The sequence below is a fragment of the Tachyglossus aculeatus genome, chromosome 3, assembly GCF_015852505.1.
Source record: "Tachyglossus aculeatus isolate mTacAcu1 chromosome 3, mTacAcu1.pri, whole genome shotgun sequence".
Taxonomy (NCBI): Eukaryota; Metazoa; Chordata; class Mammalia; order Monotremata; family Tachyglossidae; genus Tachyglossus; species Tachyglossus aculeatus.
In genome coordinates this window covers 84,876,659-84,895,814 of record NC_052068.1, presented here as the reverse complement: position 1 = coordinate 84,895,814, position 19,156 = coordinate 84,876,659, and the positions used below count along the sequence as shown (strand labels likewise).

Below are 19,156 nucleotides of genomic sequence, written 5' to 3'. Positions count from 1 at the left end.
AGATTTGAACCCATGACCCCTAACTCCAAAACCTGTGCTCTTTCCACTGAGCCACAATGCAACACTTACGTATATAGGTAGGTATACATAGGTATATATATATCTTTATGAGACCTGTAATTTACATTAGTGTTTCTATCTTCTGCTAAATTGCAAACTCCTTCAGAGCAGAGATGGCACTATTAACTTTATTTTTCTCTCCCAAATGTTTAGTACAGTGCTTTGCAGTGTAAGTAGAGAAGCAGCATGGCCTAGTGTAAAGAGTACAGACCTGAGAGTCAGAAGACCTGGGTTCTAATCTTGCTCCACCACAAGTCTGATGTGTGACCTTAACTTCTCTGTGCCTCAGCTACCTCATCTGTAAAATGGGGATTGACTGTGAGCCCTATTTAGGACAATGACCGTGTCCAACCTCATTATCTTGTATGTACCCAATGCTTAATATAGTCCCTGGTACATAGTAAATGCTTAACAAATACCATTTTAAATAAAGCACTCAATCAATAATGAGGAATAGTAACTATTCCCCTCAGTGAGGAGGATACATTATGGGAAATACGAGAGAACATCTTTGTCCATAATCTATGACAGCTTCTTCCCTATCGGACCCATGAAATTCCCTGGCATCAGGCTCTCGATCCAGGCTCTGTGCACACGAGGGAAACAGGGAGGCCTTTCCCCCATGGATATAGGAATAGGGAGAGAAGGCTGGGCAGTGCTCAAATCTGCTTTTGGAAGATGAGGGTGCTTTTTTAAAATGTATTTGTTATGTGCTTACCTCCTCCAGGAGGCCTTCCCAGACTGAGCCCCTTCCTTCCTCTCCCCCTCATCCCCCTCTCCATCCCCCTCATCTTACCTCCTTTCCTTCCCCACAGCACCTGTATATATGTATATATGTTTGTACATATTTATTACTCTATTTATTTTACTTGTACATATCTATCCTATTTATTTTATTTTGTTAGTATGTTTGGTTTTGTTCTCTGTCTCCCTCTTTTAGACTGTGAGCCCACTGTTGGGTAGGGACTGTCTCTATATGTTGCCAATTTGTACTTCCCAAGTGCTTAGTACAGTGCTCTGCACATAGTAAGCGCTCAATAAATACGATTGATGATGATGATGATGATGGTCCAGGCACGGGACTAAGCATAGGGTAGGTACAAGCAAATCAAGTTGGACACAGTCCATGTTCCACATGGGGCTCACGGTCTTAATCCCCATTTTATGAGGCAACTGAGGAATAGAGAAGTGAAGCGACTTGCCCAAGGTTACACAGCACACAACTGCAATGACGATTTTGACACCTGTCTACATGTTTTGTTTTGTTGTCTGTCTCCACCTTCTAGACAGTGAGCCCGTTTTTGGGTAGGGACCGTCTTTATATGTTGCCGACTTTTACTTCCCAAATGCTTAGTACAGTGCTCTGCACACAGTAAGTGCTCAATAAGTACGATTGAATGAATGAAAGTGTTGGAGGCGGGATTAGAATTCAGGTCCTTCTGATTCCCAGGCCTGTGCTCTATCCTCTAGTCATGCTGCTTCTCGGGTAATAATTCTCTGAAGCAAATTTATGGGACTATCCCCAGAGCAGCCCCTCTGGAGCCACCAAATTTTCTATAATCTAGAAAAGTCTTTAGCGGCCTGGACCTACCAGTGCTGAGTTTCACATGAGTAACTAGGTGAAGCAGCATGCTGGATTTCTTGGACACTTTTCGGCTGAGTCCAAGGAGATTCCCATTTAGTTTCCTTTTTTTTTTTTTAGTGGGGGGGTACTCACTCAAAGGCAGGGGGTATTGTTCATCCTATTTGGGTGATAGTTGGGTGAAGCAGAAATAGTAGTAGTAGTATTTAATTAAGCTCCAATTCTGAGCAAAGAACTGTATTAAGTGCTGGGGAAAAAGGACATGGAATCAATCAATGACATTTATTTAAACACTTAGTACGGCTCAAGAACCCCTTTCAGGGTTTCATCTGGAGAGTTTCCAGTACTCTACCAGCCTCAGCTATGGGAGGGAGAGTCAAGCAGAGGCATATCCATTTCACTCCTAGCTTGGGCAGTGGCTAGCGAATGGAAGGAAATCTGTTACAAGTTAAAACTCACGCACGCTGGACAGCAGCAGCACAGAGAGAGTGGAGGGCGGAGATTCAAGTTTACTGAGGGGAAGGAGGCAATGGTAAATGGTAAAATGGTAAATGGTAAATGACAGTGGTAGAGAAGCAGCTTGGCTTAGTGGAAAGAGCACGGCCTTGGGAATCAGAGGACGTGGGTTCTAATACCGGCTCTGCCACTTGTCTGTTGTGTGACCTTGGGCCAACCACTTAACTTCTCTGTGCCTCAGTTACCTCATCTGGAAAATGGGATTAAGACTGTGAGCCCCACATGGGATGACCTAATTACCTTGTACCTTTTAGACTGTGAGCCCACTGTTGGGTAGGGACTGTCTCTATATGTTGCAAACTTGTACTTCCCAAGCGCTTTGTACAGTGCTCTGCACACAGTAAGTGCTCAATAAATAATATATTGATTGATTTATTGTATCTACCCCAGTGCTTAGAACAGTGCTTGGCACATAGTAAGTGCTTAACAAATACGACCATCATCATCATCATCATCATTTCTGTATTTTTACCAAGAAAACTCTTTGGATACACTACCAGAATGATTGCAGATGAAGAGTGGGGCGTTCTGGGAGAGATGTGTCGGTGTTGTCATTATGGTCAGAAATGACTCGACGGCATAAGATAAGACGGCTCGAGAACTTGGTTCAGTGCTCTGCACATAGTAAGTGCTCAATATATATGATTGATTGAACACTTACTATGTGCAGAACACTGAAATAAGGGCTTGGGAGAGTACAATATAACAGAATTGATAGACACAATTCCTACCCACAAGGATCTTACAATCTAAAGGAAGTGATTTAGACATGGTCTCTGGTCCCCAAGATCTAGAAGTAATTAATGGGGAAAGGTAGCAGTGGGAACATACGGAAAGGTGAAAATTAAAATATGAGACAAGGATGGCAGTCAATTAGGCAAGATGACTAGGGCATCATGGTTAGAGGAGAAGTGTTTCAGGCTCCTGACACCTCTGTCAGTCAGTCAAATTTATCGAGCACTTACTGTGTGCAAAGCACTGTACTAAGCGTTTGGGAGGGTACAATAGAACAGAGTTGGTAGACATATTCCCTGCCCACACTTAGCTTACAGTCTAGAGGGGCAATTGTGTCCAACTTGATTAACTGTCCAAGTCACAAAAGCAGCATGATGAGGGGAAGCAGCATGGCCTCGTGGATAGAGTTTGGGTTTGGGAGTCAGAAAGACCTGGGTTCTTATCCCTTCTCTGCCACTTATTGGCTGTGTGACCTTGGGCAAGTCATTTAACTTCTCTGGGCCTCAGTTACCTCATCTTTGAAATGGGGAGTAAGACTGTGAGCCTTATGTAGGACATGGACTATGTCCAACTTGATTACCCTGTATCCACCCAAGTGCTTAGAACAATACCTGGCACACAGTAAGTGCTTGTCAGTCAATCAGTTAATCAATTAATTATATTTATGTAGTGTTTACCATATGCAGAGCACTGTTCTGAGTGGTTGGGAGATTATAATACAATAATAATAATAATAATGGCATTTATTAAGCGCTTACTATGTGCAAAGCACTGAGTGGTTGGGAGAGTGTAATACAATAATAACAATGATAATAATAATGGCATTTATTAAGAGCTTACTATGTGCAAAGCACTGTTCTAAGCACTGGGGTGGTTACAAGGTGATCAGCTTGCCTCACGGGGTGGGGGGGCTCACAGTCTTCATCCCCATTTTACAGATGAGGTAACTGGGACACAGAGAAGTTAAGTGACTTGTCCAAAGTCACACAGCTGATAATCGGCGGAGCCGGGATTTGAACTCATGACCTCTGACTCCAAAGCCCATGCTCTTTCCACTGAGCCACGCTGCTTCTCTCTTGTACTTAATACAAGAGAATCAGTAAGCACATTTCCTGCCCATAGTGAGTTTACAGCCTAGAGGATAAACTTACAGTCTAGAGGATGAGCTAACAGTCTAGAGGAGCTTACCATTAAAAAAAAAAAGACACACCGACTGTGACCCTCTCAATATTTTCAAGCTGAGAAAATTTCATGATACAGCCAGTGTTTGAGTCCTTCCTCAGGGACTGATGGGAATCCCAGTAGCATTAGTGGACTGTGAGCCCACTGTTGGGTAGGGACTGTCTCTAGATGTTGCCAACTTGTACTTCCCAAGCGCTTAGTACAGTGCTCTGCACACAATAAGCGCTCAATAAATACGATTGATGATGATGATTACACTTTTAGACTTTTAGTCCCCCTTTTAGACTGTGAGCCCACTGTTGGGTAGGGACTGTCTCTATATGTTGCCAACTTGTACTTCCCAAGTGCTTAGTACAGTTCTCTGCACACAGTAAGCGCTCAATAAATACGATTGATTGATTGATTGATTGGGGGTGGGCTGCTTCTCACCTGAGTGATAGGCCTTGGTTGTCTGGTGTTAGGAAGCCAGTTGTGGGTGCACAGCCTGCTAGTGCTATCTGGAGCAGGGGCTGATGAAAGTCCCAGTGGCAAGGGGAATGGGCAGATTCTCTCCTGTGTGTTTGGCAACAAGGAGAGACTCAACAACTTCTCCAAATTCACTCAGCTAGTTAGTAGCAGAATTTGGATCCTTAGAATGGTGATTTCCAACCCGGTTCAAACACTTTCATCAGACTTTCCTGCTTTGAATAACACAGGATTGCCACCCGGTCTTCTCCATTCAGGACAATTCACGACCCCATTTGGCTGCTCATTCTGATGCCGATGGAGAATAGGTGGTTCCTTATTCGAGAGTGAAGGATGGAACATTTGAGAGATCTTTTTTGCTTTCCTTAATTTAGTTAAGCAAAGTTATATGTCATTCTGGCTTTCTTCGCCGGCACATTAATGTGGTAATAAATTAAATTAAAATCCTGGCACGTTCAGTCTAGATGCTAAGGGATAGTTTTACCCTTGTCTCCTGCAAAGAAAGGTGGACACGAGTAATATTATAGCTTGTATTTTTATGAAGTAATCTGTTCCTCTGATTTCTAAGCATGATACAATTCATACAAATTCAAAGTCACCTCACGTTTATTAGCATTGCTGATCGCTAGGGAAGCAACATGGCCTTGTAGAAAGATCCCAGGCCTGGAAATCACAGGACCTGGGTTCTAATCCCCAACCTGGCACCTGACCACTGTGTGACCTTGGACAAGTCACTTAACTTCTCTGTGACTCAGTTTCTTAGGCTGTAAAATGGGGATTAAAGATCTGTTCTCCCTCCTCCTTAAACTGTGAGTCCATGTGGGACAGGGACTGTATCTGACCTAATTATCTTGAATCTACCTCAGCACTTAGCAGGGTGCTTGGCACATAGTAAGCCATTAACAAAAAGGATTATTATTATTATTACTGTCAGCTGTGTGACTTTGGGCAAGTCACTTAACTTCTCTGCGCCTCAGTTCCCTCATCTATAAAATGGGGATTAAGACTGTGAGCCCCCAGTGGGACAACCCGATCACCTTGTAACCTCCCCAGTGCTTAGAGCAGTGCTTTGCACATAGTAAGTGCTTAATAAATGCTATCATTATTATTATTATTATTATAAACAGTGGAGTGGAGAGGTAGAATGAAGGGGGGTGGTCATTAATTCACTGAAATTGGGCATCTACCGGGCAAATGCCCTTGACTCTGTGCCTCAGGGTTATCTGAGGCAACCCATGACCTTTCTTTGGCAGCTGAAGCTAAAAAGTAATAATAATAATAATAATAATATTCATTCATTCATTCAATCAATCGTATTTATTGAGTGCTTACTGTGTGCAGAGCACTGTACTAAGCGCTTGGGGAGTACAAGTTGGCAACATATAGAGACGGTCCCTACCTAACAATGGGCTCACAGTCTAGAAGGGGGGGAGACAATAATAGTGATGATGGTATCTGTTAAGTGCTTACTATATGTCAAGCCCTGTTCTAAGCTCTGGGGTAGATACAGAAGCAGTGTGGCTCGGTGGAATGAGCACGGGCTTGGGAGTCAGAGGTCATGGGTTCAAATCCGGCTCCGCCACTTCTCAGCTGTGTGACTTTGGGCAAGTCACTTCACTTCTCTGAGCCTCAGTTCCCTCATCTGTAAAATGGGGATGAAAACTGTGAGCCCCAAGTGGGACAACCTGATCACCTTGTATCCTCCCCAGTGCTTAGAACAGTGCTTTGCACATAGTAAGTTCTTAATAAATGCCATTATTATTATTATTCTCTGTGCCTCAGTTCCCTCAACTGTAAAATGGGGATGAAAACTGTGAGCCCCAAGTGGGGCAACCTGATCACCTTGTATCCTCCCCAGCGCTTAGAACAGTGCTTTGCACATAGTAAGTGCTTAACAAATGCCATTATTATTATTATTATTATTATTATTATTATTATACAGCTTAACCTGGTTGGCACAGTCCCTGTCCCACACGGGATTCACAGTCTAAGTAGGAGGAAGAAGAGCTATTGAATCTTTATTTTACAGATGCAGAACTAAGGCATAGAGAAGTTAAGTGATTTGCCCTAAGTCACACAGCAGCTAATTGGCAGGGCTGGGTTTTAAACTCAGATCCTCTGACTCCTACAGTCATGCTCATTGCACTGGGCCACGTGGTTTGCTGTCCATCAAATTTTAGTATGTGAAAAATCGGGTAGCATCAGGGTAAATAGTGTTGGGGATGGCAAAGGGGCACCCTTTTGTATAGCCTGGAAGGAGAAAGTAAAAGGAGGATGGAGGTAGGGAGGAGAGAGGCTTTGTCCTCTTGCTCCTCCTGCTTACACAGCTCTGTTTCTGGGATAATAATAATAATAATAATAATAGCATTTATTAAGTGCTTACTGTGTGCAAAGCACTGTTCTAAGCACTGGGGAGTTAACAAAGTGATCAGGTTGTCCCATGTGGGGCTCACAGTCTTCATCCCCATTTTACAGATGAAGGAACTGAGGGCCAGAGAAGTGAAGTGACTTGCCCAAAGTCACACAGCTGGCAATTGGCAGAGCCAGGATATGAACCCATGACCTCGGACTCCAAAGCCCGTGTTCTTTCCACTGAGCCACGCCGCTTCTCTGCCAGCAGCCACCTATTCCCAAGTCGAGAAATGATTTTCTGAGCTCTTGAAACCTAAGATATTACCAAGAACCTTGAGGTCTTTGAAGGAAAGGTGCTACCTAAATGCAAAGTGAGGGTAATTCTAACAACAAAAATAATGAAAACAATAGTGGTCTCTGTCATCTAGACTGTGAGCCCGTTGTTGGGTAGGGACTGTTTCTCTATGTTGCCAACTTGTACTTCCCAAGCGCTTAGTACAGTGCTCTGCAGTAAGCGCTCAATAAATACGATTGAATGAATGAATGAATGTCTCCCTAAAGCAGGTTAGATGTTTCGCTCCTGCAGATTTGCCTTGGTGCCGACTCAATTTGGTAATCCCTAGCCTTGAGTGGCCAAGGGACCCAGATTCCCAAATGAATCTGAAAGACTCTGAAAGTCAAACTCCTCCGAGTTTCTGTTGAGAAACGGTTCTTTCCTCTTCCCCATTTCTGTCTGGGTGCGGAACTCCTCAGACAAACGTCTCCTCTTTCTCTACCCTTCGCTTCCTTTCACCTTCCTGGGGAGTACACCCCACCTTCAAACCTCTCCAGTGAGCAGCCTGTTATATTTTCTAGATCAGAGCAGCAGCAAAGGAAGCAGATGAGATAGGCAGATGCCTCCAGCCCAGGGACCATGGGACCACGTTTCCAAAGAGCTCAGGTTCTAGTGGCAGAGTAGACAAGAAGGGTCGAAGCTGGCTGTACGTACACCCTGACAGGAAATGCTCATGCCCAGACAAATTAAAGGATACATTTTCCGTCAGCAATAGAATAAGTGAGAGCAATAACACCAGAAGCAGAGTAAAAAAAAAAAAAAAACAACTTCCACAGGCTGGATTTCAGGTCAGGGGAGCACTGGGGGATGAACACTGTGTGCTTCTTTAAAGCTCAATTAAAAAGTTACAGTTCGTTATTGTTTGGATTTTCAACAAACAGTGCACTCCTTTCCCTGGGGCTGGGGGAAGGGCGTGCAAGAGGAGATGAGGGAGCTGTGTCCTTGTTTGCCCTTCATGGCAGCTGTTGTCCTTCTGACTAAGGGTGGGGGGCCATAGGGGGGGTCACCTCCCTTTTCTGAGGTTGTAATGATGCTCCTTAATTTCCCAGTGGGTTGACTGCAGTTTGAAGCTTTCCCTCTCCGAAGAGCCTATTCTGTGGCCTCTGCAGAGGTACTGGAGGAGCTCTGAAGATGAATAATAATAATTGTGGGATTTGTTAAAAGCTTACTACGTGTCAGGCACTGTACTCAGCGCTGGGGTAGATACAAGGTAATCAGTTTGAACACAGTCCTTGTCCCTCATGGGGCTCGCAGTCTTTATCCCCATTTTACAGAAGCGGGAACCGAGGCACAGAGAAGTGAGGAACTGAGGCACAGAGGAGTGATTTGCCCAAGGCCACACAGCAGACAAGCAGTGGAGCTGGGATTAAAATTCATGACCTTCTGGCTCTCAGGCCCATGCTCTATCCACTAGACCCTGCTGCTTCCCCTAGGGGAGAGCTGAAGTTTGTTGGATTTGAATAAGGAAGGATATCCAAGCGCTTAGTACAGTGCTCTGCACACAGTAAGCACTCAATAAATACAATTGATGATGATGATGATATCATTCAGTCAGTCAATCATTTTCACTGATCGCTCACTGTGTTCAGAGTACTGTATTAAGTGCTTGAGAGAGTGCACTATAATGATAATCAGACATATTCCCTGTCCACATGCGAGCCAGGGGTTGGACTTCGGAAAGTCAGGAACAAGGCCCAGTGGAGAAGTTGAGCTTGGGAGGAAAAGAGAGTGCAAGCTGGGGAGTAGTTGGAGAAGAGAGTATTTGGAGAAGAGAAAAAGTGAGCTGATAGAGCGGCTGAAAGCTAGTGGTCAGCAATTTCTGTTTCATCCTCTAGACTGTAAGCTCATTGTAGGCAGGGAACATGCCTGACATCTCTGTTATAGTATACCCTCCCAAATGCTTAGCATGGTGCTCTTCACAGAGTAAGCACTTAATAAATATGATTGAATGATTGATGGAGAGGAATTGGCAACCACTGAAGGTTTTTGACAAATGGAGAAATGTGTTGAGAATGATGTTTTAGAAAGATAATCCAAGCAGCAGAATAAAGACTGGACTAGAGAAGGGAGAGGCTGGAGGCAGAGAAACCAGAGAGGAGAGTGATATGTAGTCAAGCTGGGATCAATCCTATTTATTGAGCTCTTACTATGCGAATAGCATATACAACAGAATTAGCAAGCGTGTTCCCTGCCCATGATGAGCTTACAGTCTAGAAGGGGAGGCAGACACTGATGTGAATATTAATATGAGATATGTTGAATGCCTGGGTGAGAGATGTGGGGGTTTTGATGGAGAGAAAGAAGATCTGGGAAATAAGGAGGAAAACACTGCCAGGACTTTGTTGTTTGTGAAGAGAGAAACGTCTAAAAGATAGGAAACTGTAGGCCAGAATAACTACATTTTGGGAAAATGGAGAAATGTAAATAATAATAATAATCATGGTATTTGTTAAGCATTTGATATGTGCCAAGTGCTGTAGTAAGTGCTGGGGTTGATAGATGATAACCAGGTCATACATCAGTCCCTGCCCCACACGGGACTCAAAGTCTAAGTAGGAGGGCAATGAATCTCAGTTTTACAGATGAGAAAACTGAGGCTCAGAGAAGTTAAGTGACTCACTCAAGATCCTGCAGCTGGCAAATGGCAGAGTCGGGATTAGAACACAGGGCCTCTGGCTCCTAGGCCTGTGTTCTTTCCAGGAACCATGCTGCTTCCTGGTTGGTCATGCAGAGAAGGGCCAGGATTGGTTTTATTTAATATATTCAATTGTAAGAGGGGATAGGTATGTTCACTCTACCGGCGGCAAGGCATTGGCTCGAGTTGCTTTTGTGGAAGTAGCGATGGTTTGCACTGAACCATCCATTCACATTCTCACTCAGTCCTCCTGGTCACAGAGGTATTGAATGTGAGAACAGAATTATTCCTCCAATGGTGGTGGCAATCCACGTTCCAGTGGGAACATGATTATCAGAGAAGAAAGAAAGTGAGTGCACAGTAGGTGCTCAATAAATACAATTGACTGATTGATTGAGTGGAATCTACAGGCCCCTACAATAATTATAATCAATTAATTCCTTCTCTCAGATTCTCTATCCTGAAGTCTCAGGCCTGAGGCTCATCATTTGCTCTGGACAAGATACTCCATCTATCCATTATTTTTTTTAATGGTAATCAATCAATCATTTATTTCACTGTGTGCAGAGCACTGTACTAAGTGCTTGGGCAAGTACATAACACTATAACAGACACATTCTGTTCCCACAGTGAAATTACAGTCTAGAGGGGGAGACAGACATTAATATAAATAGATAAATTATGGGTATGTACATAATTGTTGTGAGGGTGAATAAAGGGAACAAGTCGGGGAATGGGAGAAAAGGAAATGAGGTCTTGGTCAGGGAAGGACTCTTGGAAGAGATGTGCCTTCAGTAAGGCTTTGAAGGTGGGGAAAATAATTGTTTGTCAGATATGAAGAAGGAGGGGGTTCCAGGCCAGAGACAGGATGTGGATGAGACATCGGCAGTGATTTGTTATTTGTTAAACACTTATTATGTGTCAAGCACTGTACTAAGCAAGTGAGTAGTTACAAGATAAGCAGGTTGGACACAGTCCTTGTCCAACATAGGGCTCACATGTTCCTATCAAACCATCCCATTCTCCAAAGTCTCCCAGGAGATTCCCACTCCAAACTTCCCAGCCTGCAGCCAGACCTCTCCTCCAGGTACACCTGGGTCCTGCCACTCCAATTCCTCTATTCATTCTTTCACTTGTATTTATTGAGAGCTTATTGTATGCAGAACACTGTATTAAGGGCTTGGAAAGTACAATTCGGCAACAGAGACAATCCCTACCCAACAACGGGCTCACAGTCTAGAATCTAACCCACCGTCCTTTCCTCCTCATTGTCAGCCTCACATTTACATGGATATCTGCTAAGCTGTCCACCTTTATACGTCTCTGCCACCTTCACATATATCTGGGTCAGTCTTCTTTTCTCTATTAAATTGAAAGCGCTTTGACGGCAGAAATTGTGTTTTCTTCTTCCTGTGACTCTCCCGCCGCCGATGCCTTGAACAATGTTCTTTGCCCGCTGGGAATTCTGACTAATTCATAAACTTTTGTTTCTTGCATTGGGTGGAGTAGAACAATCACTGGGGTTGAACATCTGTACATATGTATTTGAATTTTCCCCTCTCATTCTTCCAGTTAGGATTGATTCACCCACTCTGAAACAACCAGTGGGAAACAGCATGGTCTAACGGAAAGAGCGTGAGCCTGAGAGTCAGAGGACCTGAGTTCTAATCCTGGCTTCCACCACTCGCCTGCCATGTGACTTTGGGCAAGTCACTCCACTTTTCTGTGCCTCAGTTACCTCATCTGTAAAATGGGTTTTACATACCTGTTCTCCTCATACTTAGGTGACAAGTCAATATCAATCAATCATTCGTATTTATTGAGCACTACGTGCAGAGCACTGTACTAAACACTTGGGAGAGTACACCATAACAGAGTTGGTAGACATATTCCCTGCCCTCAATGAGTTTACAGTCTAGAGGGGACAGGGACTGTATCCAATCTGATTAACTTGTATCTATCCCAGTGTTTAGAACAGTGCTTGACACATAGTATGCACTTAACAAATAACATGATTGTTACTATTATTTTTGATTACTATTTATTGAGCACTTACTGTGTGCAGAACACTGCTAAGTACTTAATAAATAATAATGGAGCCTTTTCCCCTGTGATCTCTTGGGTCTGTCTACAGAGCCTCTGACACCACAGTCTATCAGTCGTGACTCCCTTCCATTTCCCCTCTGGGGGAAGTATGGGCCATCATGTTCAGAGAACTTTAGATAATAATATATAATGATAATAACTGGTATTTGTTGAGCACTTAATAGGTGCCAGGCACAGTTCTAAACACTGGCGAAGATACAAGATAATAGGGTTGGACACAGTCCCTGTCCCACATATGGCTCACAGTCTTAATCCCCATTTTACGGATGAGGTAACTTTTGCACAGAGATGTGAAATGACTCACCCAAGGTCACACAGCAGACAAGTGGCAGAGCTGGGATTAGAACTCAGGTCCTTTTTACTCGCACCCATGTTCTATTCACTAGGCCTCACTGCTTCTCAAACTGTTTTAGATCCTGCAGGTTGGGCCAGGGTCTGTAAAACAGAGTGTGTGGTAAGAAAGTCTAATCTCCCAGTACTGCCGAGAGGGAAGACAAGGCATTTCTAGGGCAAGAGAAATAATATGGATAAGAATAGTGCTAATGTCAGCTGTAAGACTAATATTAAGACTTGGCAATGAGGTGCCTCCACCTTCTCAGCAAAGATTATCACCAGGATCTGAGGCAGCAGCCTGTTATAGCAACGATACATGGACAGAAAATGAAACAGATGCATCTCCTGCCTCTTACTCTCTGTTTGTAGTAATTTTGATGAAAATTCTGATATACAGGAAAAACAGCCATTTTTAAATTGTGCAGGGAAGGAAAGATTAGCCAGGGTGGGCCCATTGCTTTGTTTGTTACATCTTACGGGGGGGCAGAATTACTTGAAAATTACCATCAGTGAATAAAACAGATCATTTTAAAATCCCACTTAACCAGTGGTGGAAAGAGGAATTATCTACTCTAGGAATCCTGATTGTATTACTGTGAACTCATTTGCATGTTTTAAAATTATTTGCATAATGGGAAATGAGGTGTGAGGGGGGGCGACAGAAGTACCAAAGATCTTTAGACTGCATCCTCAGACTGCAGTCTGATTATTTTCTCGTCATTCCCACATCTGAATTGAGGGGAGAATATCATTTCATCCAGAATGGACACATAGAATGCAAACCTCTTATCCAACACTCCTAAATCAAATGTCAGATTCAAAGAATCATGAAGAATTGCTCCTCACCTTTTATCATTATATCTGATAATATTTAATGAACACCTTTGGGAGGCTGGCATTGCTAGGTGCTACAAAGAAATCAGACTGAGGGAAATAGAATATCCACGCCTGGGATTAGGGAGCATCTAAGAAAAAGGCAAAATCGATGTCATAATGTAAAGGAAGACCCTATTTGCTTCTCATCAGGAACACACGCACTTCCACATATTCACAGAATCACACACACACACACACACACACACACACACAAACTCATTTGGGATTTTCAGTGGAGTTAATGGGAAAGCCGGTGGGAAATTGTAGAAGAGAGAGAAATTGGGCTAGTCTTTGGAAACAGCAAATTAGAAGATTGTTGGGTGAGACAAAGGAAGGGAAGAGAGAAGGAGGTAAGGGAAATGAAGAAACGGGGAGAGAAAACAGTGGAGTAGAGAACATAGAGGTCTGTCAGCAGGGAAGGGAGAGAGAGACTAGAATTAGGTTGGCACTGGGCAGGGTTGGCAGAAGCAAGACTCCATACTTCTAGACTGTAAGCTCTTTGTGGGCAGAGACCGTGTCTACCAACTGTGCTGTATTTTACTCTCCCAAGTGCTTAGTACAGTGCTCTGCACACAGCACTCAATCAATATGATTGATTGATATTTCTAATCAACTTCACTATAGACTCCTCCCTAGTGGCTCCTTCTCTTCCTCCTCCTTGGAGGCTGGCAGTTCAAGGGTGAAGAGGTGAGCAATGACAAGGGGCGTAGAGTTGTGACTGGGTTCCCCTCAGCCTGAGCAGAGAGATAGTTGCCTTTGGAGAAGCTGGCTGCCCTTTGTAATAAGCTTAGTTTGTGTTCTCCAACCAGGGCATTGACAAGAAGCAAGAGGAATTCTCATCATTAGTCACTGTGTGGGCGATTAGTATGTGCTAATACGTTAATGTTACATTTCCTGTCTTCTGGGACCTTGCATGTTTTAGATTTAAATGACTAGAGAGCCCACAGGGATGAAGATGAAATAAAGATCAAATCGCTCCTCTTTCTGGTCTCAGAGTGGAGTTACTTCATTTGGGTGTGGGCAGTCCAAAATCCCTCATTTCTCTTTTTTTTTATGGTCTTTGTTAGGCATTACTATGTGCCAGGCAATGTACTAAGCGCTGGTTGATCAGTGATCAGGTTGGACACAGTCCAGGCTCTACATGGCCCTCACAGTCTTCATCAATCAATCAATTGTATTTATTGAGCGCTTACTGTGTGCAGAGCACTGTATTAAGCACTTGGGAAGTACAAGTTGGCAACATATAGAGACAGTCCCTACCCAACAGTTGGCTCACAGTCTAAAAGAAAATCAGATGGCCCGTACGGGGATTGAACCCGCGACCTTGGCGTTATTAGCACCACGCTCTAACCAACTGAGCTAACTGGCCCAGTCGATTCATTCTCGATTCATGGATGAGGTAACTGAGGCACAGATGTGAAGTGACTTTCCCAAGGTCGCACAGCAGACAAGTGGCAGAGCCACGCTTAGAACCCAGGTCCTTCTGTCTCCCAGGCCCGGACTCTATCCATCAAGGCACACTGATATTCTCTCAGAGCAACCCAGGTCATGTTTGCAAGACTATATCGAGTATGGACAGTGAGCCCATCCCTAAATGTGGCAATCACAGCGTTGCTCCCGGCCAACCTCTCGTGGGTGGTAGATGCCATCTTATGGCCCAGTGCCCTCTTCAGAAAGATTGGCTCGGCCAACAGTAGCAGATTCCACGTTCTCACACTCTCTTCAAACAGGAGGTCTCATGAGGTGATGCTATTCAGTAAAGCAAGTGGGCAAGGTGACAATCTGAACCCGTGCCCAGAAGGGCACAGTGTGGGAGGACTCATTACTGAAAATTCAACCTGCCCTGAATTTGCAGAGCCTTCCCACTACTTTGATCCCCCTTGAGGAGTGGGCCTAAATTGTCTAGGACCTAAAGGTTTTTGTTTTTCCCTCTGGTACAGCCTCCTCACAGAACTGTTCCCACCTTTTTACCTATTCTGTTCCCTACTCGCTCTTTCCCCTACACCGCCTATGCACTTAACTGTGGACCTCTTCGATACTCACCCAAGCCCTGCACTTAAGTACATACAATTGAGGTATCTGTTCTAAGCACTGGGGTAGATACAAGGTAATCAGGTCGGACACAGTCCCTGTCTCACATGGGGTTCACAGTCTTGATCTCCATTTTACAGATGAGGTAACTGCGGCACGGGGAAGTTAAGTGATTTGCCCAAGGTCACGCAGCAGAAAAGAGGCGGAGCCAGTTTTAGAACCCAGGTTCTTCTGACTCAAAAGTCTGGGCTCTATCCACTAGGCTATGGTATCCTTACACTCTACAGTTTCCCTTACCTGCAACTTATTTCAGTGTCTTCCTCCTCTTTTGGTCTGTAAGGTCCTTGTAGGCAGAGACCATGTCTACCACCTCTATTGTATATTCTCTGGCACCTAGTGCACATTCTCAAGCGCATAGTACAGTGCTTTGCAAACAGTAAGCATCTAATAAATACCATTGCTTGATTGATTGTACCTCCAGTAGATCTGGTGGTGGGCTTTGCTTCCTGACCTGGGGAAACGGGAAATTGCATTCCAATGGACAGGGAAGTTCTAAGCTCCGCATAGTCAGGGAATGAAAGAGCCAGCTCTTTGGATGAAGAGTTTGGCTCTTTGGGAGAAGCAGTGTGGCTTAATGGATACAGCATGGGCCTTGGACTCAGAAGAACCTGGGTTCAAATTCTGACTCCTCCACGTGTTTCCTATGTGACCCTGGGCAAACCACTTCACCTTTCTGTGCCTCAGTTACCTCACCTGTAAAATGGGGTTAAGAATGTGAGCACCATCTGGGATGGGGACTGTGTCAACCTGATTAACTTGTATCTATCTGAGTGCTTAGAACAGTGCTTGGCACATAGTAAGCACTTAAATACCATAATAATAATAATAATAATTATTATTGTTGTTGGGTAAAGAGTCTTTGCTCTTAGGGTGAAGAGTCTTGGCATTTTTTTTCTCATATTTAGTATAGTGCTTTGCACACAGCAGGTGCTTAATAAATACCACTGCTACTACTTATAAAATGAATGGGAGAGATGGCTTGGAAAATATAAATCATCAGTGAAGGCAGCTGGGGCTCCTCTGGCCTATGGGTTCTTCTGAGTCCAGGGAGACATACCTAGAGAGGACCGCGATTGATTTTACAATAAGGAGGAGAGAAGTAGACTTGTAGGCGATGGGAGCTTAGAAAACACAAGTTGGTTGCACAGTGGTGAGCAGGAGCTGGTAGTACACATTGCCAGCTGGCAAGGTTTGGGGGATTGTGGAGTGCTGGCACAGGTTACCAAAAAAAGAAAGAAGTGGAGGAATTTCCTTTGCTGAAAATATTTAGGCCAACTGAAGGCATTTGCCTTCCTGGGCTGGTTGGTTGATCCCAGAGGCAGACAGAGAGCAGGATCTTTGAGGTCCTTCCCAGTCCCTTAATTTTCTGGTTAGTGAGAGAGAACACATTGATTGCAGTGAGTCAATTGGCCTGTTCATTACATGTCCCAGATTGGTTATTATCTGGCAGGACTCTAAGTCATCTTGGTGACACTGTAGCAAATGTTAAAGCCCAGAGTGCAGAGGGACATCCCCAGAAGAGGAGACCAGCTCGTACTATTGATTGGACAGGAGGAGGGGAACTGAACCTGTTAAAGACTTTCTTGGGCTGCAGAGAGATCCAGCTGCATCTCATGGGCAGCTTCTCCCTTCTCCTGCACTGGGTAGCAATCAAACCATATTATTTACTGATATACTACAGTGTGCAGAGCACTGACCTAAGTGCTTGGAAGAACCCAGTGGAAATATGAGACATGATTCTCTACAACTTCAAGCTTACAATTTAACAAACCATTTCATATTACCTCAATAGAAAACCTTGGGAAAGAATTAGCAGCACTTAGAATCCTGAGTGAGCCAGTGGTTTTGAGCTCCTAGACTGTGAGCACATTGTGGGCAGGGAATGTGTCTATTGTTATACTGTACTCTCCCAAGTGCTTAGTTCAGTGCCCTGCACATGGTAAGTGCTCAATAAATCCGATTGCATCCTTGGAACAAGCAGCAGAGCAGGGGTCTCTTGTGGGAGGGACCCTATCTTTATTCTGCCATTTCATCCCTTAATTCCCCAACCTGGGTTCCCTCCCAGTGGAACAAGGAGAGTCCCAGGAACGATGGGTTGGATATGTTTGCTAGGGCTTCCTAGCTACCAAAGGCAGAAACCAGCATGTTCCCGGATAAGCTACTGAAAACCCGAAGGATATAATTAAGGATCAGTCATTCCCACAAGGTGAAATGAGAAAATGAAAGAGATACTGCTGGAGAGTTGGGAGGAAGTTTGGCTCATTTCCACAAGTGGGCCCTGCCCCTGCCCTTGCCCACCACAAGTAATGGCTCCTTGGCTTTAGTGGTTACTTCAACTTCTTAAATGAGGAGCGGGCCACATTTCAGGCTAATCACTTGTCATCATTAATTTGATTGGCAAACCCCATTTTGGGGGAGCAGGTTCATTAAAGATCCCAATCTCTCCGGCCATTACTCTTAGACCTGATGCCTAGTAAACCTTTCTTTCTAAATGTCATATGCAGACCTGCATTAAATCTCTAAAAACTACACTGCAATCAAAGTGTTAAAGCGAGCACTGGTGACCAGTTTTCAGGAAGAGCAGAAAATGGAATTAAGGGCTGATTCTGATGCTGGACCAGAAATTCCACCCTGGCGGGGTGGATGGGTTGTAGCTTGAATCTGCCTCAGGGACAGGACATTTTCTCAGTTCGTTCTTTTAAAAAATGTTTTGTTTTGGTTCCACTCTATGTTCTGTGCTTTTAAAGTCTTCCATTTGGTGTGAAATGGGCAATCCTCTTAACCTAAGTGTTTCCTCCTCTGTACCCATTATTATCTTCTCTATGGGTGTCCAGTGTGTTCTGATTAAATAGAAAGTGGACTGAATCAATCAATTAATGGTAGCTATTGAGCACATAGTGTGTGCAGAGCACTGTACTAAGCACCTGGGAGAGTACGACGCAACAAAGTTGGTAGACATATTTCCTGCCCACAATGAGCTTACAGTCTAGAGAAACTAAACAGTCTAGGCTGAACTAAACTGAGGGGTTGCAGAGTTAAACACTCCAGGCTGTAGTGACAGCAAGCCAGGCAGGATGGTCTGGTCTTGAATTTCTTCCCATCTTGCTGACATATACCCATCTCTTGTGTACTAAGTTCACTCGTTTCTCTGGATCACACCTCCTCTTTCATCCTGTGCAAACACAAATGCCCCAGGTAGGTTACTTTAATCCTTGTTCTCACTCAGTCATTTAACACTGAAGTGGTATGAGGCAAGCTAGATTGGAACACTTTTCTTTCCAGACATTAATTCCAAGACAGAATGCTTGAAGATTTTTATCATGCTGGATTAGAGAAAAGCACCGGGAGTGTGGCCTAATGAGAAGCAGCAGGGAATGGTCAAAAAAACATTGGCTTGGGAAGCAGAGGACCTGGGTTCTAATCCTGACTTTGTCACTTGCCTGCTATGTCACCTTGAATAAGCCACTTAATGTCTCTGTGCCTTAGTCTCCTCATCTGCAAAATGGGGATTAAGTACTTGTTCTCCCTTCTGCTTAGACTGTGAACTCTTTCTGCTTAGACTGTGGACAGGGGATGTGTCTGACCTGATTATCTTGTAGCACCCTACTGCTTAGTAGGGTGATTGGCACAAATTATGCATTTAGCAAATATTGCATTGTTATTTTCACATATACGTATGGTGCCATTAAAAGATCTGCCCACAAGGCTATTACTATAATGCTACTGATATTTGCTGACTGTCCATTTGTGTACTGCACATTAGAGGTAGCTGGGAATATAAAAAAAATCAGAAATTTGAGACATATATTGCCCACAAAGATGTTACAATTTACCCAAGGTAGGGGAAGGGAAGACTAACACCAAAAACAATCTTTAATTAATCGAAAGT

The 19,156-nt window shown here is 44.0% G+C and overlaps 2 non-coding genes across 2 annotated transcripts; one reads left to right on the top strand and one right to left on the bottom strand.

Annotated features, from left to right (window-relative positions):
- Positions 1-1,953: 1,953 nt before the first annotated feature.
- Positions 1,954-2,091, top strand: LOC119926049. Its single transcript, XR_005449965.1, has one exon. It is a non-coding gene; the product is annotated as a small nucleolar RNA SNORA7 (small nucleolar RNA).
- Positions 2,092-14,471: 12,380 nt separating this feature from the next.
- On the bottom strand, positions 14,472-14,545 carry TRNAI-AAU. The gene has a single exon. It is a non-coding gene; the product is annotated as a tRNA-Ile (tRNA).
- Between the last annotated feature and the right edge of the window lie 4,611 nt (positions 14,546-19,156).